The sequence below is a fragment of the Oncorhynchus clarkii genome, chromosome 10 (genome assembly GCF_045791955.1).
Source record: "Oncorhynchus clarkii lewisi isolate Uvic-CL-2024 chromosome 10, UVic_Ocla_1.0, whole genome shotgun sequence".
NCBI classification, from domain to species: Eukaryota; Metazoa; Chordata; class Actinopteri; order Salmoniformes; family Salmonidae; genus Oncorhynchus; species Oncorhynchus clarkii.
Window position 1 is genome coordinate 54,536,803 of NC_092156.1, and position 18,786 is coordinate 54,555,588.

The following is an 18,786-nucleotide window of genomic DNA, read 5'->3' on the forward strand; positions in this document are numbered from 1 at the left end:
TACCTTTATTTAACTAGGCAAGTCAGTTGAGAACAAATTCTTATTTTCAATGACGGCCAGTGGGTTAACTACCTTGTTCAGGGGCAGAACAACAGATTTGTACCTTGGGGATTCGAACTTGCAACCTTTCGGTTACTAGCCCAATGCTCTAACCACTAGGCTACCCTGCCGCCCGAGTGGTTAGAGCTAAGTGTGGAGCTGGAGCAGTTGAAGATTCCTGGTGTTTGTGATACCTGCTGTTTGGTGCGACGCAGATCCGGTGGTGTCAGTCCTTTTTGAGTCAGTCTTTACCTGACAAGGTCATGTTAGTATATATCAGTTATCCTGTTAGCTTTTGTGCCGAATCCATTGCTCTGTTTCAGGTGCAACGTTTATGGTCATGTCGCAGCAGTGTGTAGGAGGGAGATTCCAAGATGTGGGAAGTGTGCAGGAGGGCATGGGATAGAGGATTGTGTAGTTTCTGTGGATAAAGTTGTTGCTCATGTTGCTGGGGGATTGGAAGTGAGGGAAGTGAGGGATCCTGAGAGGACACCTGTGAGTAGGCCTGTGAGAGAGGCAGGTTGAAGTGGTCAAAGTAGTGCAGGTTTCATTTGTTGAGGCAGTGAAGAAAGTGGAGGAGGATGGGTCATGGGTGAGGGATCCTGAGAGGACACCTGTGAGTAGTAGATCTGTGACAGCACAGAGGGATAGGCCTGTAATATTTGTGTTGTGGAGAAATGACCAGGCAGGAGACGGGAGTACAGTTAGTTTTGTTTAGTCAAAACCTCTCGTGCTCTTACAGCCCCCGGCCCAATGGTGCGCATGTGCATTTCCTATTAGGTGTAGTAACATAACACTGCTGTAAAACATTACTGCTTAGTAACAGCATAGTAACTAATATAAACCGATGTAGATCCCAGATACTACATGGCCAACGCATGATATATGCTTCAGTAAGGTTGGCTTCTTAGAAATGGTTATCAACTGTACTACAGAAATGGAATGGAAATCACAGAAAATGGTGAAAATGGTGGCAGCTGCAGAGAAGTTATGAGGTTTGACTTCAGAAGAGTTACAGGGTGTGTTGAGTGGTGGTCCGTCCTCCCAGGCCGATGGCATGGTGCAGGAGCGGATAGGGTTCAAGTTGTGGATGAGGTATTGGGTTTTTAAGGAGTGTAGTTAGTTGGTATGGTCATAAAAATACATGTTTATTTTAGTTGTCCTATTTTGTATAACAAAGTGTAATAGATTTATACTATAGTTTAGTTTGAGGTGGTAATGTAACATATTGGATGCCAACCACTGTTAAACTCCGCCGAATAAGAAATGCATGTCAGACTGGTCTTGACCGGGCACCGAGGTAGATTGGCTGACTGAATTTGAAGTGGAGGTAGTACAGGGCTTAGCATGTCTTTCTGGGAGGATAAAAATACATTTTGGTTTGGAAAAGTTGAATATTTTCAGAAGCAGTCGGGTAATTGGTTAAGGGAAGAGCATTGGAGGGAAGAGAGAGGGGGTTGAAAATGATGGGTTTGAATCTCTTGAAGTAAGCAATAACAAGGGAGACTGTATGTTGAGGAAGATTGGTGTCAAGTTAAAACAGAGTGAGCCGGAGACCAGTATGAGTTCTGGAGGGGTGAAATGGAAAGGGGGAAAAGGTGTTGTGAATAGCTCGGAGCCCTAGCCTTGCATTGATGGACATGTCTATGATAAAGATACATTTGGTCATGTGGGAGTAAGACTTTTGAAGAGGGTGGAACCAGGCCTTTTGGCTGATCCATGGGTGGTTTCAGGTTGAGTGCAGATCAAATCAAATGTATTTATACAGCCCTCCTTACATCAGCTGATATCTCAAAGTGCTGTATAGAAACACAGCCTAAAACCCCTAACAGCAAGCAATGCAGGTGTAGAAGAGGAGAAGAAGTGGACTTGTGATGTTTGTTCAGATCAGAGGGTGCAGGCGCTCTGTGCGACCCAACTTGGGGAAAGATATGTATCTTGCTTTGTGGTTCGGCACAGGGCACCATTTGAAAGAAGTGATTTCTGGGGTAGCATTATGTGTGGAGGTGGAGCAGTTGAAGATGGTGGAAGTAACAAACACCAGGAGTTTGGTGCGACGCAGACCCAGTGAAACAGAGGTGACTCAGTCTGTTGGTTTGAGCTTTGATTGAGTATTTACCTGACAAAGTCATGTTAGGATATATAGTGGGGCAAAAACGTATTTAGTCAGCGACCAATTGTGCAAGTTCTCCCACTTAAAAAGATGAGGCCTGTAATTTTCATCATAGGTACACTTCAACTATGACAGACAAAATGAGAAAAACAAATCCAGAAAATCACATTGTAGGATTTTTTATGAATTTATTTGCAAATGATGGTGGAAAATAAGTATTTGGTCAATAACAAAAGTTTCTCAATACTTTGTTATATACCCTTTGTTGGCAATGACAGAGGTCAAACGTTTTCTGTAAGTCTTCACAAGGTTTTCACACACTGTTGCTGGTATTGTGGCCCATTCCTCCATGCAGATCTCCACTAGAGCGGTGATGTTTTGGGGCTGTTGCTGGGAAACATGGACTTTCAGCTCCCTCCAAAGATTTTCTATGGGGTTGAGATCTGGAGACTGGCTAGGCCACTCCAGGACCTTGAAATGCTTCACTCCTTGGTTGCCCGGGCGGTGTGTTTGGGATCATTGTCATGCTGAAAGACCCAGCCACGTTTCATCTTCAATGCCCTTGCTGATGGAAGGAGGTTTTCACTCAAAATCTCACGATACATGGCCCCATTCATTCTTTCCTTTACACGGATCAGTCGTCCTGGTCCCTTTGCAGAAAAACAGCCCCAAAGCATGATGTTTCCACCCCCATGCTTCACAGTAGGTATGGTGTTCTTTGGATGCAACTCAGCATTCTTTGTCCTCCAAACACGACGAGTTGAGTTTTTACCAAGAAGTTATATTTTGGTTTCATCTGACCATATGACATTCTCTCAATCTTCTTCTGGATCATCCAAATGATCTCTAGCAAACTTCAGACGGGCCTGGACATGTACTGGCTTAAGCAAGGGCACACGTCTGGCACTGCAGGATTTGAGTCCCTGGCGGCGTAGTGTGTTCCTGATGGTAGGCTTTGTTACTTTGGTCCCAGCTCTCTGCAGGTCATTCACTAGGTCCCCCCGTGTGGTTTTGGGATTTTTGCTCACCGTTCTTGTGATCATTTTGACCCCACGGGGTGAGATCTTGCGTGGAGCCCCAGATCGAGGGAGATTATCAGTGGTCTTGTATGTCTTCCATTTCCTAATAATTGCTCCCACAGTTGATTTCTTCAAACCAAGCTGCTTACCTATTGCAGATTCAGTCTTCCCAGCCTGGTGCAGGTCTACAATTTTGTTTCTGGTGTCCTTTGACAGCTCTTTGGTCTTGGCCACAGTGGAGTTTGGAGTGTGACTGTTTGAGGTTGTGGACAGATGTCTCTTATACTGATAACAAGTTCAAACAGGTGCCATTGATACAGGTAACGAGTGGAGGACAGAGGAGCCTCTTAAAGAAGAAGTTACAGGTCTGTGAGAGCCAGAAATCTTGCTTGTTTGTAGGTGACCAAATACTTATTTTCCACCATAATTTGCAAATAAATTCATAAAAAATCCTGTAATGTGATTTTCTGGATTTCTTTTTCTCATTTTGTCTGTCATAGTTGAAGTGTACCTATGATGAAAATTACAGGCCTCTCTCATCTTTTTAAGTGGGAGAACTTGGTGGCTGACTGGTGGCTGACTAAATACTGACTAAATACTTTTTTGCCCCACTGTACGTTTCAGTAAAGTTGGCTTCTTAGCGTTGATTGCAATGGTTATAACGCAGAGATGGAAAGTATAGTCACAGAAAATATATGTTGTGGTGGCAGCTTCAGAGCAGTACTTTGGGGTACGAGATTTGACTTCAGAAGAGTTACAGCGTGTGTTGAGTGGTAGTGTCCTGTTCTATCATGCCGTTGGCCTGGGGTAGGAACACATAGGGGTAAAAGTAGTGGAAGAAGGGGATGGGTTTTAATGAGTATAGGGTTAGTTGGTAGTGTAATTAAACAAAGATGTGTGTATATATATATATATAATTATTTTTTTATTTTATTTTTTTCCTGCTTCCCCTTTCCCATTTTGTATCAAAGTGTAATGGATCTATACCTGAGTTCAGTTGGGGGCAGTTGGGGGCTGTAATGCAACAAGCATTTCTCAACAGCATTTACTTAAGCACCTTATACCACCCACCACTGCGACCTGTATGCTCTAGTCGGCTGGCCCTCGCTACATATTCGTCGCCAGACCCACTGGCTCCAGGTCATCTACAAGTCCATGCTAGGTAAAGCTCCGCCTTATCTCAGTTCACTGGGCACGATGGCAACACCCATCCGTAGCACGTGTTCCAGCAGGTGTATCTCACTGATCATCCCTAAAGCCAACACCTCATTTGGCCGCCTTTCCTTCCAGTTCTCTGCTGCCTATGACTGGAACGAATTGCAAAAATCGTTGAAGTTGGAGACTTTTATCTCCCTCACCAACTTTAAACATCTGCTATCTGAGCAGCTAACCGATCGCTGCAGCTGTACATAGTCTATCGGTAAATAGCCCACCCAATTTACCTACCTCATCCCCATACTGTTTTTATTTATTTACTTTTCTGCTCTTTTGCACACCAGTATCTCTACCTGCACATGACCATCTGATCATTTATCACTCCAGTGTTAATCTGCTAAATTGTAATTATTTGCCTACCTCCTCATGCCTTTTGCACATAATGTATATAGACTATTTTCTTTTTTTTCTCTACTGTGTTATTGACTTGTTTATTGTTTACTCCATGTGTAACTCTGTGTTGTTGTCTGTTCACACTGCTATGCTTTGTCTTGGCCAGGTCGCAGTTGTAAATGAGAACTTGTTCTCAACTAGCCTACCTGGTTAAATAAAGGTGAAATACATATATATATTTTTTAAATGCCAACCACCATTAAACCTCGCTGACGAAGTGCAAGTCAGAAACTATTCCATGAAGTCCAAGGAAATGTCTGTAGAACTCAGATAATTGTAATGAGGCCTTCAGAAAGTATTCACACCCCTTGACTTATTCCACATTCTGTTGTGTTACAGCCTGAATATAAAACAGATTACGTTTAGATTGTTTTTGTCACTGGCCTACACACAATACCACATAATGTCAAGATTGTTTACAAATTAATTAAGAATGAAAATCAGAAATGTCTTGAGTCAATAAGTATTCAACCCCTTTGTTGTGAGAAGCCTAAATATGTCCAGGAGTAAATATGTGCTTAACAAGTCACATAACACGTTTAATGGGTTCACTCTGTGTGCAATAATAGTGTTTTAACCCCCCTAGAGTTGTCAATCTGAGTAACATCATTTGAAAAAATCCCCATTTAAAATCCATCAGTTTAAGCTTGTGATTTAGTTTAAACTACAGATATGATTGCTTTGGATGCATCTTACTCCACCTCTGATGTCGCACTTGAAAGGTTGCAGAGCTAGAACGGTGTTATGAAAAAAAAGTCAATAACAAATGTTGGACCAAATGCAGTTACTGCTATTGTTACTGGTAGGGCAGTATACTGGACATCCGTGTAGTTTTGTCTTCAACCCGTAAGTGGCCAAGACGTATTATGTATACATTGTTAGCAATTACTTTATAATCTGCATTAAAGAAATTACCATAATACAAATTGCCTGTGGAATTTCAATTTTATTGGTTTTGGGGTTCAGGAGTTTCTACTTGTTATTCTCCTTCTACTAACTGTTGCCAAGTGAGCACACAGCCACAGCCAAGCTTTTTATCTCGCTGCGCATATAATGAGACAGGCGAGAGGAACGGCCGCCACCCTCCGAGCGACAGCTTCGATCGCGGAGGTCAGAAAGTGTACGTGCATCGCACTGTGCCGGTGTGACAGGCGATGAGGCAAAAATAGCCTCAGGTTTCTACCTCGCTGACTCTTTCCTATTTTGTTGAAGCACTCTTTTCTTTTGAAATTGCCAACTTTAAAGAAATACATCGTACATTCTCTGCACGCATGCACACCCAGGAGCGGCGTTAGAGGTCCTGGCCCGCACTGCCGTACCTCCTTGCCTGTCCAAATAAAATATTGAAATATTGATCATCATGCCCCGTGCAGAGGCGCGCGGACAGAAAGACGCGTCGAGCTCAGATAAAGCCCCTCTGTCTAAGTATGTGCAGAGCATGTAGATTATGTTGTCTGGATAAGAATAGTATATGCCATACTATTTATGTCCAGACAGAATCGGACACATGGCCTACATATAGTAACACAGAGGGGCGCAGTTTTGCTCGCTCGGATGCTTTCTCTGGTTAGATATTTTCAGCAGAGAGGAAGAGGGGAAACCAGAGTGTTCACGCGCCAAAATCTGTCCAGAATAGACCCAATAGATTTCTATGGGCTGAATATGCAGACCAAAGCTTGTTGCCTGCCTTCCCGTCTTTAGGACAACTACTCCCATTGTTAGGGTGGAGACATGAGTATCTCGTAAGTAATTTAGCAGATACTCGTATCCATAGTTACTAACCATTTGTGAATTCATCTTAAAATAGCTAGTTGAGACAACACATTACAATTGTATTAAGTATATTTTCACTCAACATATTGTAATGAAACGGCAGGGAGCAGGTCTCGAACGCTCGACGTTCTAGCCCGAGGTCCGGCGCGCTATCGACTGTGCCGTAAAAGCATGCCCAGGGTCGTTACACTATGTATGAGCAAAGTCCGTGCTAGTGGGACAATAGAAGTGCCTGTTACAAATAAAACAATTGGGGGAAGTTGGTCCTTGGGGCACCAGATCTCTGGTTTCAGCCACTTTGGAATGGAAAGTTGTCAGTGTACTGTTCAGATGCTGTTTTCCCGCCAAAATTACATAATTACTCCTGTCTAAATAAAATAATTCTAAATACTTCACCAGAGAGCATGACTTAGCCACAGAGGATCATTTAGCTTCTTATTTTTTTTGCTCTGGATTATTTCAAATCACAAGTGCACAGGCCTATGCCTATTTGGGAAGCCTGCAATTTGGGCAGCGCATGTGGCAATAGGCCTGACTGATTATTGAGTTGTGGCTGTCAGGGAAAAGCATCTAAAATATGTGTGAAGATAATTTGTCTTGAGTATAATTTAAAATGTTGAGAGGGGAGGAGTGTGTGGCAAAGATATGTAGCATCTCTCTCCAGAATGCATGCACTCAGCCAATTCATTGTGTGAATTGTTTGCCTTATGATTGTTTTTTAAAATATGTTTTTAATAAATTCCCCATTACATATGTCACCAGTAGGCCTAGTAAATGTTAGATCATTTGGTTGCATAAATTATGTTAATGCATGTATTAATTTCAGCTACAGTCACTTGCAATTCTCATTCTCTGAGTGGAAACATTGTTTGCATAATTCATAATCTGCTACATTTGTGAGAAACAAGTTTTGGTTAATTTCATAACCAGCATTTACGAATGTATTAATGCAGGCTAACTCAAATGAGCTAGCTAGTTGGCTCGCTAGCTATCTAGCCAACTTCACATACTGTATAGATGGCTAAGTGAATGAAATATCACCATCTACCTAACTTCATATTAGCTAGCTATCTTAATGTATTTATCACTGTAAAAAAAAACAACTCCAAATCCATTTGTAGGTAGCTAGCTAACAGCCATGGAGGAGGGTGATAGTATAGTAGACCCAACTGTCAGTGAGAGAGCAGGCTATTCTGGATAGGGCAGGTACTTTTGTGTAGCTCCTGTCCCTAGAAGTGAGGATGGAGATAATGGTAACATAATATTTAGTGCAGTGTAATTTGACTATAATGAAGTCTTGTGAGGTTTTCTGTCCTCAGATAAAGAGAGCCATGAAACCGGTCTACATGTGAAGAGGTCCCGATGAAGAGCAGTGGTTCTCAGTCCTGGTCCTGGGGACTCAAAGGGGTGCACATTTTTGTTTTTGCCTTAGCACTGCACAGCTGATACAAATGATCAACTCATCATCAAGCTTCAAGTGGTATTTCTGTATTCATTTGTGATGCTATCCTTGATATGATCCTGTTATTGTTACATGCTACACATGCACATAAACTCAGCAAAAAAAGAAAGTCCTCTCACTGTCAACTGCGTTTATTTTCAAACTTAACATGTGTAAATATTTGTATGAGCTTAACAATATTCAACAACTGAGACATGAACTGAAAAAATTCCACAGACATGTGACTAACAGAAATGGAATAATGTGTCCCTGAACAAAAGGGGGGCAAAATCAAAGTAACAGTCAGTATCTGGTGTGGCCACCAGCTGCATTAAGTACTGCAGTGCATCTCCTTTTCATGGACTGCACCAGATTTGCCTGTTCTTGCTATGAGATGTTACCCCACTCTTCCACCAAAGGCACCAGCAAATTCCCTGACATTTATGGGTGGAATGGCACTAGCCCTCACCCTCCTATCCAACAGGTCCCAGTCGTGCTAAATGGTATTGAGATCCGGGCTCTTCGCTGGCCATGGCAGAACACCGACATTCCTGTCTTGCAAGGAATCACACACAGAACGAGCAGTATGGCTGGTGGCATTGTTATGCTGGAGGGTCATGTGAGCCTGCAGGAAGGGTACCACATGAGGGAAGAGGATGTCTTCCCTGTAACGCACAGCGTTGAGATTGCCTGCAATGACAACAAGCTCAGTCCGATGATGCTGTGACACCGCCCTAGACCATGACGGACCCTTCACCTCCAAGTCGATCCCGCTCCAAAGTACAGGCCTCGGTGTAACGTTCACTCCTTCGACGATAAACGCGAATCCGACCATCACTCCTGGTGAGACAAAACTGTGACTCGTCAGTGAAGAGCACTTTTTGCAAGTCCTGTCTGGTCCAGCGACAGTGGGTTTGTGCCCATAGGCGACATTGTTGCTGGTGATGTTTGGTGAGGACCTGCCTAACAACAGGCCTACAAGCCCTCAATCCAGCCTCTCTCAGCCTATTGTGGACAGTCTGAGCACTTATAGAGGGATTGTGCGTTCCTGGTGTAACTCAGGCAGTTGTTGTTGCCATCCTGTACCTGTCCCGCAGGTGTGATGTTCGACTGTACCGATCCTGTGCAGGTGTTGTTACACGTGGTCTGCCACTGCGAGGTTGATCAGCTGTCCGTCCTATCTCCCTGTAGCGCTGTCTTAGGTGTCTCACAGTATGGACATTGCAATTTATTGCCCTGGCCACATCTGCAGTCCTCATGCCTCCTTGCAGCATGCCTAAAGCACGTTCACGCAGATGAGCAGGGACCCTGGGCATCTTTCTTTTGGTGTTTTTTAGAGTCAGTAGAAAGGCCTCTTTAGTGTCCTAAGTATTCGTAACTGTGACCTTATTTGCCTACCGTCTGTAAGCTGTTAGTGTCTTAACGACCGTTCCACACGTGCATGTTCATTAATTGTTTATGGTTCATTGAACAAGCATGGGAAACAGTGTTTAAACCCTTTACCATGAAGATCTGTGAAGTTATTTGGATTTTTAAGAATTTTCTTTGAAAGACAGGGTCCTGAAAAAGGGATGTTTATGTGTGCCCATGCGTCTATCAATCCAAAATTATCATGATTTGTTATCTGGGATATTATACTTTAGTAATCCACAATGAGCTGGTGATGTTAAAGTCTAATAATTACATTGTCTTCCATATTCCTACAGATACCTTGTAACTGGAGATTCCTTCAAAACGATTGCCTACAGTTAACGTGTAGGGCACTGCAAGGTTGGGTGATCAGGGCCATCTGGGACTGCCTGCTGGAGGAATTCAGGTTTGTGAAGGATACCTGTGTCCTGCATAACTTCATGAGGATGGACACGAGGACCAGCAGGGGATCTGCAGCTCGCCGCCATGTGCCAGAGGAGAAGTCTCCTGCTCTGCAGGATGTTTCAAGGATGGGGTTCAACAACGCAGCAAAAGGCAATCCGTGTGCGGGAGATCTTTACCTCCTACTTCTTCGAAGAGGGTGCTGTTCCCTGGCAACACTATGCACAACCAAAAGCTCTTAAGAGTAATTCACATTGCAATAAGAGTACCCTTCCATTTACTTAGCTATGTCAACTACAGTTATTCAATTCCCAGTTTCTCCCCCTTTGATTTCTACTTCTCAGGTGAGGGTGCTATTTAGGTAAGGGTGTGATGTCTATACAAAAGCACAACGGGCTATTTTAAATCTACACTCTCCTGTATAAATGTGATTGATGGATTGTGTTGTGCAGTAAGCAGGCTAAGGTGTATAACTGTGGCACCTTTCACCTTCAAAGAATAGGCAAGAGGGCCAAGCATGGAGAATAACAAGACACTTCATTATTTCCATAATTACGCTATATTGTTTGTCCTCGTGTGTCCGTTCAAGTTTTTATACCTAATATAATATAATTATACCTAATATGCCTTTTCACCTGGATCATCACAGCTAGCTAGCTGCAATCTGAATGGCTTCTCCTAGCTAACCTCTCTGTCCCAAAGCAAGCACCAATTAGCCTGGAGCTAGCCCATGCTAGGCCCATCTCCCGGCTAGCTGAAGGGGTCCATCAGCCACTCCCGGGCTACAATACCTATTTTGCCAATGGGCGCCATTTTACTGCCGGTTCGGAGCCCCACCGATCCTTCATGACTGGACTACCGACATAATCTGCCCGAGGGGGTACTTCAACTGGCTACATCGTCGTGACGTCCCCCGAATGCCCATCTGCTAGCTGTCTATTGGACTGTTAGCTGAAGAGATCCAACAGCCAATATCTTAAAATTAACTGCCGAAATTGTTGCAACCCCTATCACTAGCCTGTTCAACCTCTCTTTCATATTGTCTGAGGTTCCCAAAGATTGCAAAGCTGCCGCGGTCATCCCCCTCTTCAAAGGGGGAGACACTCTAGACCCAAACTGCTACAGACCTATATCTATCCTACCCTGTCTTTCTAAGGTCTTTGAAAGCCAAGTTAACAAACAGATTACAAACCATTTCAATTCCCACCATACCTTCTCCGCTATGCTATCAGGTTTCAGAGCTGGTAATGGGTGCACCTCAGCCACGCTCAAGGTCCTAAACGATATCATAACTTCCATCGATAAGAGAAAATACTGTGCAGACGTATTCATCGACCTGGCCAAGGCTTTCGACTCTGTCAATCACCACATTCTTATCGGCAGACTCAACAGCCTTGGTGTCTCAAATGACTGCATTGCCTGGTTTGCCAAGTACTTCTCTGATAGAGTTCAGTGTGTCAAATCGGAGGGCCTGTTGTCTGGATCTCTGGCAGTCTCTATGGGGGTGCCACAGGGTTCAATTCTTGGGCTGACTCTCTTCTCTGTATACATTAATGATGTTGCTCTTGCTGCTGGTGATTCTCTGATCCACCTCTACGCAGACGACACCATTCTGTATACTTCTGGCTCTTCTTTGGACATTATCTTAACTAACCTCCAGACGAGCTTCAATGCCATACAACTCTCCTCCCGTGGCCTCCAACTGCTCTTAAATGCAAGTAAAACTAAATGCATGCTCTTCAACCGATTGCTGCCTGCACCTGCCCGCCCATCCAGCATCATCCTCTGGACGGTCCTGACTTAATCCAATCCAGCTTCCTATTTCGCAACAAAGCGTCCTTCACTCATGCTGCCAAACATACCCTCGTAAAACTGACCATCCTACCGATCCTATATTTTGGCGATGTCATTTACAAAATAGCCTCCAGCACTCTGGATGCAGTCTATCACAGTGCCATCCGTTTTGTCACCAAAGCCCCATATTACTACCCACCACTGCGACCTGTACGCTCTCGTTGGCTGGCCCTCTCTTCATACTCGTCGCCAAACCCACTGGCTCCAGGTCATCTACCAGTCTTTGCTAGGTAAATCTCAGCTCCCTGGTCACCATACCAGCACCCACCCGTAGCACACGCTCCAGCAGGTATATTTCACTGGCCTCCTTTGGCCGCCTTCCCTTCCAGTTCTCTGCTGCCAATTACTGGAACGAACTGCAAAAATCACTGAAACTGGTGACTCATATCTCCCTCACTAACTTTAAGCACCAGCTGTCAGAACATCTCACAGATCACTGCATCTGTAAATAGCCCATCCAACTACTGAATCCCCATACTGTATTTATTTATTTATCTTGCTCCTTTGCACCCCAGTATCTCTACTTGCACATACATATTTTGCACATCTATCACTCCAGTGTTTATTTGTTATATTGTAATTACTTCGCCACCATGGCCTGTTTCTTGCCTTTACCTCCCTTATCTTACCTAATTTTCACACACTGTATATATACTTTTCTACTGTATTATTGACTGTATGTTTGTTTATTCCATGTGTAACTCTGTGTTGTTGTTTGTGTCACACTGCTTTGCTTTATCTTGGCCAGGTCGCAGTTGTAAATGAGAACTTGTTCTCAACTAGCCTACCTGGTTAAATAAAGGTGAAACAAATAAAAAAACATTGAAATGCAGATAGAGATGCAGTAGTCACAGAGTTAATGATCCAAGGTCAGTTTTGCATTTCACCTCTTTCTCCCTCGGTTTTTATAATGCACAACAGATATTCATTGAAGTACAGATTGAACTTGTATTTATAATATTACAATTATATTTATGCATGTATTTAGAACACTTTGATAATGAACTTCTTTCAATAAAGTGTTTCACATTCTCTACTGGTTAAAATTAAGTCTCATTTGATGAAATACTACACCTATCCTGTGTTTATCAGATCAATGCAGATGAAGGGCAATAGATGTTGCGATGAACTGGTTTTAGAGTATTTACATGATGCATAGGAAGTGTACTGTACAGTTTAAAATATATATTTTTCTGTATATAGGAATTACAAATTAGCCTTTAACTAGTTAAGTCCTGTTTCTAGTCTATTCGTTAGAATTTGTAACCATTGATGTCCCAGGACCAAAATTGTAATACATACATGCAAACACAGTGTCATTCAAAGACTGGAATTTGATACTCCTGGTATTGGATATGACTGAAAAATAGTCTAAAAATACATTCATACCTGTACTGCACCTTTATTTGCCAAGGTAGAGTACATGATCAGTGAATATATTAAATGTACAGGCTACAATGTGGGGATCTCATGCATAGTAATAACTACATGTATATACAACTTGCATTCTTGGTGTTACCGATGTGAAATGTCACTTGCTCTGAGACCTTGAAGTAGTTGTTCCCCTTGGCTTTGCTGAGGCTTTTGTGGCGCGATGGGTAACGATGCTTTGTGGGAGGCAGTTGTTGATGTGTGCAGAGGGTCCCAGTTTCAAGCCCAGGTAGGGATGAGGAGATGGACGGAAGCTATACTGTTACATTGGCACAAAACTATATTATATTCTACTCAATCCATGGGCTTCATTAATGTCATTTAGACTGTTTTGAAGTTGATACAACTGGCTATGATAGCTGAGGTTCATAGCTAGGTTCTGAACTAATATGTATACCAAATGTTTGGGTCCATACGCAGATTGGCTAGATAGCTAGCTACACATCCATAGGCATACAGGTATTTTTTATAATCCAATGCACAATAAGCAAGAACATAGTTAGCTAGTTACGTTATTTCATCTATCTGCATTTCATGGCAAATATCAGCAAGGCAAGCTTACAAAATTGTACATTCAAATTCCAGTAAATGCTTTAGCTAGCTAGATTCTTTATATCCACTGTTTCACTTGACGACAGCCTGGTTTGCTGGTAAATTAACTTTCTGATTAAAAAAATATGTATAATCGTTTGTCTCTACATTAACTAACATATTCCTGTCAACTTGACATTTTTTGCATGATTCGTTATGACGTTATAATCACTTACATTTGCTTCCATCCTAGTATTTTTGTCAGACATCTTTGCTGAAGAACGTCTCCAGCCTTGGGTCGCATATTGTTAAATTTGTCATGGGAACCACTCGATATGATTGGTCGCCTCTGCCGATTTGCATAAAGTTGGGAAAAGTTTATATTTTTCACTGCCTTCCACGCCACCTTCGCACCACCCAAAGGTCCCCCGCCCTCTACACCGCTTTCCTTCCATTGAAATGAATGGGAAGCGGTGTTTCACCACGCGGCATCCTGTGCTAGTGTATCATGGCAGCCCCCCGCACCTCTCTGATTCAGAGGGGTTGGGTTAAATGCGGAAGACACATTTCAGTTGAAGGCATTCAGTTGTACAACTGACTAGGTATCCCTCCCTTTCCCAATGTGTCTGGTTTCTCTGTCCTGATTGTGAATTATAAAAGTTCCTCACAGTTTTAGAAAATATTTTCAACACACTCCAGGTCTTGCTAATCACCAAGTCTTGATGTGAAAGAACCAAATATCATGATCTGATGATCCCATATATCAAGCGGCATCATCCTAATGAAAAACAGCTGTCTGTCCCGTGCTCACTGGTGCAGGAAAGTCTGAGGGCCCGGAATAAGATAGTTGATACAATGTTGCAAGTTCGCTAGCTACAGCTTCAGGCCTGACCCAGTTGACAGATTTTTTATATTTGTTATTATCATTTATTGAACTAGGCAAGTCAGTTAAGAACAAATTCTTATTTACAATGTCGGTACTACCCCGGACTCCCGATCACGGCCGGTTGTGATACAGCCTGGGATCGAACCGGGGTCTGTAGTGATGCCTCTAGCACTGAAATGCACTGCCTTAGACCTCACTAGAGGTAGAGAGATGAATGTGATTAAAATAACCTGATTTTTCATCAGGATATTTTCTACTGTTTTTATTTGTCAGCTTTTAGGCCTATGTATTTTACTTAGTTGAGAATGGGAGGGATAGGTCTACTGTTGCATTGGCCTATAGGCACTCATTTCTTTAACCACCAATGAATGGTTCAATGTGTCCATATGGCAGAGGCTGGTTCTCTCACATTAGTTGAATTTGAACTTTTAGATTTGTATCATTTTAATGATTAACCACGTGACAATAATTTTGAGAAACGAAAACATTATTATTCAAATATAAAAATAATCATAGCTGGCACGCAGATCAGTAGAAAGAGTAGGATAAATTGTAAGCTTCCCCAAACTTGAAACTCATGAGCCACCTATGGTCTTTGCAATAACACCCATTTAAAAAAATAGGAGGTCCCGTGAAACACATTGGAGGACCCGTGAAAAAAACATGCCATATTCAACTGATTCAGTCTGGCGCTGGCCCTGCACACATTATGAGCCTGTCCTCCCTGATTTCACCCTGCACCAGCCTTCACTGGATCCTGCACTCTTGAGCTAATTGCACACACCTGTTTGTTTGAAAGGACCTGGATGGACCTGTTGAACTGTAAAACAAATTCTTTGAATTTTTGAAAACGGTGGATGGGAGGAAGAGAGACACGTTCTCGGTTGAACTGTGTAAGGAGGCGACTAGAAACTAATGAGACCGATTGTTTGGCCACAAGTGAGAGTTTGGTATCGTTGAATCTTGTTTTGCTATTGCAGAAATGTGGTAAGAGGTTAATGGGAAATGGAGGTGAATAGTGCGGATGAAATGTAGAAAAAGTTTGCGAAGCAACAGCTGTGCTGGAATGAGAACAATATGGGTGTCAGTTCTGACAGTATGGAGGATGAGGGTCAAGGGCCAGAATGGTCGGTAGTGGAAGAAGAGATCATGATATAGAAAGCAGTGGATCGTCTAGTAAAGAAAGCCTAAAGAGGGCCAAGGTAGGAAGCAGGAGTAGTGATGTGTTGGAGGGGAAAGTGGTGATAGTGTTTGATGACACCACAGGGTGTAAATGAGGCCCTATCTAACTAACTAATGCCTTAGAGAAAGAGGCAGGTGAAATGAAATTAGCTTGGTTCATTGGAGCTGGTAGATTGCTAATATTGTGTGGTAGCCAGGCTAAGCAAGGGTAGATTTTGAAAATGGGAAGAAGATTAAAAGCCATGTCCCTGGTGCTTATGCTAGGTTAAGGGGAGTCATCACTGGGGTCCCAATATCTATGTCCACAGATGATATTAAAGAAAATGTGAAGGGGGGCAGAGTGATTGAAGCCAAAAGGTTGATCAGTAGGAAAGAGGGTCAAAGAACTGAAAGCTAATCAGTGATGCTGAGCTCTGAGAAAGTCCTGCCGGGAAAAGATTCCTCAGTTTCAATGTTAGAGAATTTGTCCCATATGCACTGCAGTGTTTTAAATAACAAATAATGGGACATGTATTTTGGGCATTTGATTTGGCTTGTTATTTCACGGGTCCTCCAATGTGTTTCACAGGACCTCCTATTTTTTAAATGGGTGTAATTGCAAAGACCATAGGTGGCTTGTGAGTTTCAAGTTCGGGGAAGTTTACAATTTATCCTACTGTTTCTACCAATCTGCTTGCCAGTTATGATTATTTTTACATGCGAATTTGAATAATAACGTTTACAGACCCTGGTTCGATCCCAGGCTGTATCACAACCGGATCGGGAGTCCCATAGGGTGGCGCACAATTGGCCTAGCATCGTCCGGTTTAGGGGAGAGTCTGGCAGGGGTAGGCCCGTCACTGTAAAATAATCAGTCAACTGGGTCAGGCCTGAAGCTGTCGCTAGCGAACTTGCAACATTGTATCAACCTAGCTTATTCCTGGCCCTCAGACTTTCCTGCAACAGTGAGCTTGGGACAGACAGCTGATTTAAAAAAAAAAATAATTTTAAGGATGTTTCCACTGGATATATGGGATCATGAGATCATGATATTTTGCTTTCAAAATCGAGGCTTGGTGATTAGCATGAGGTGAAGAAAAAATGACAGAAGCTCAGCTTATTAGTGGTGGACGTGGTGAGTTACTCAGTCTTGTCTCAGGATGGTAAGTTGGTGGTTGAAGATATACCTCTAGTGGTGTGGGGACCCTGCTTGGGCATAGTGGCTGGGGTTATATCCTACCTGGTTGGACCTGTCCGGGGGTATCGTCGGATGGGGGCACAGTGTCTCCCGACCCCTCCTGTCTCAGCCTCCAGTATTTATGCTGTAATAGTTTGTCGGCGGGCTAGGGTCAGTCTGTTATGTCTGGAGTATTTTTACTGTCTTATCCAGTGTCCTGTGTGAATTTAAGTATGCTCCCTCCCCTCCCGGAGGACCTGAGCCCTGGGACCATGCCTCAGGACTACCTGGCCGGATGACTCCTTGCTGTCCCCAGTCCACCTGGGCATGCTGCTGCTTCAGTTTCAACTGTTCTGCCTGCGGCTATGGAACCCTGACCTGTTCACGTGCTACCTTGTCCCGGACCTGCTGTTTTCGACTCTCTCTTTACCGCACCTGCTGTCTCTAATTCTGAATGATCGGCTATGTAAAGCCAACTGACATTTACTCCTGAGGTGCTGACCTGTTGCACCCTCTACAACCACTGTGATTATTATTATTATTATTCATCTATGAACATTTGAATATCTTGGCCATGTACTGATATAATCTCAACCCTGCACAGCCAGAAGAGAACTGGCCACCCCTCAGAGCCTGATTCCTCTCTAGGGTTCTTCCTAGGTTCCTGCCTTTCTAGGGAGTTTTTCCTAGCCACCTCACTTCTACATCTGCATTGCCTGCTCTTTGGGGTTTTAGGCTGGGTTTCTGTACAGCACTTTGCGACATCGGCTGATGTAAGAAGGGCATTATAAATGCATTTGATTGATGGATGTAGTTTCTCAGTGTGAAGGAAAGAAAATATGTGCCAAGTGTGGAGGAGCACATGATTACAGTGAATGTGGAGGCAATGTGAAGGTTAAGTGCTGTAATTGTGTGGGGGAACACAGTGCAGCATTTTGGTGGATGCCAGGTACAGAGAGAGGCAAGAGCCGCTCAGAGATATAGGATCAGTAGTGATGAATTGTATGCAGAGGCCATAAAACAGATTGGTAGCACTACAGTGCAGAATGATGGATCTTACATGGGGATGTACCTGTAGTAAGTGGACCTACTGTCGGGGCTGGTGCTTCTGATAGTCCTGGCATGGTTTTGAGGCCTGTTCAGAAATCTTGTGCCTATGAATGTGCAGGGTCAAAGGACACTTTGATCATTAATAAAGTTGACTCAATAGATTTTATTGGTACGACTAGGGTTGTGGAAAGCAAAAATGCCAGGTTGAAGGTTATTCTGGAGATATTCGGGGGCAACACATGTTACTGTTGAGATATAGATCAATTTTATTGGGGGTGGATAGGAGTTTAGGGATTTATTTGGTTCGGAATTATATTTTCATGGTAGTACAGAATTGGGCAGATCATGATTGATCGTGCGATCCAGCACAGTAGGTGGCGGCATGCACTTAAACGATTGTTTGCGGACCGCCATGATATCAGATTCTTCTATGTATACTTTTCTTGGATAACGTAAGCAGAGTATATTGCAAAAGTATATTATTTTAGGTAGGTTGCAACTGATTTGAAAATCTTCTAATTAGCATTAGCTCCACCGTCATCTGTCATGTGCATGCAACTGGAGAGCCTAACAACGTCTCTTTTCATTTAGTTCTAACCTAGTGTAACGGGATTCTTCCTGGGAAGGAGAGGCAGACCAAAATGCAGCGTGGTTGAAGTTCATGTTTTTTAATAGGAAAACTAAACATTAACATAATACAAAACAATAAACGTGGAAAACCCGAAACAGCCCTATCTGGTGCAACAAAGACAGGAAACAATCAACCACAAAACCCAACACCAAACAGGCTACCTAAATATGGTTCCCAATCAGAGACAATGACTAACACCTGCCTCTGATTGAGAACCATATCAGGCCAAACACAGAAACAGACAAACTAGACACACAACA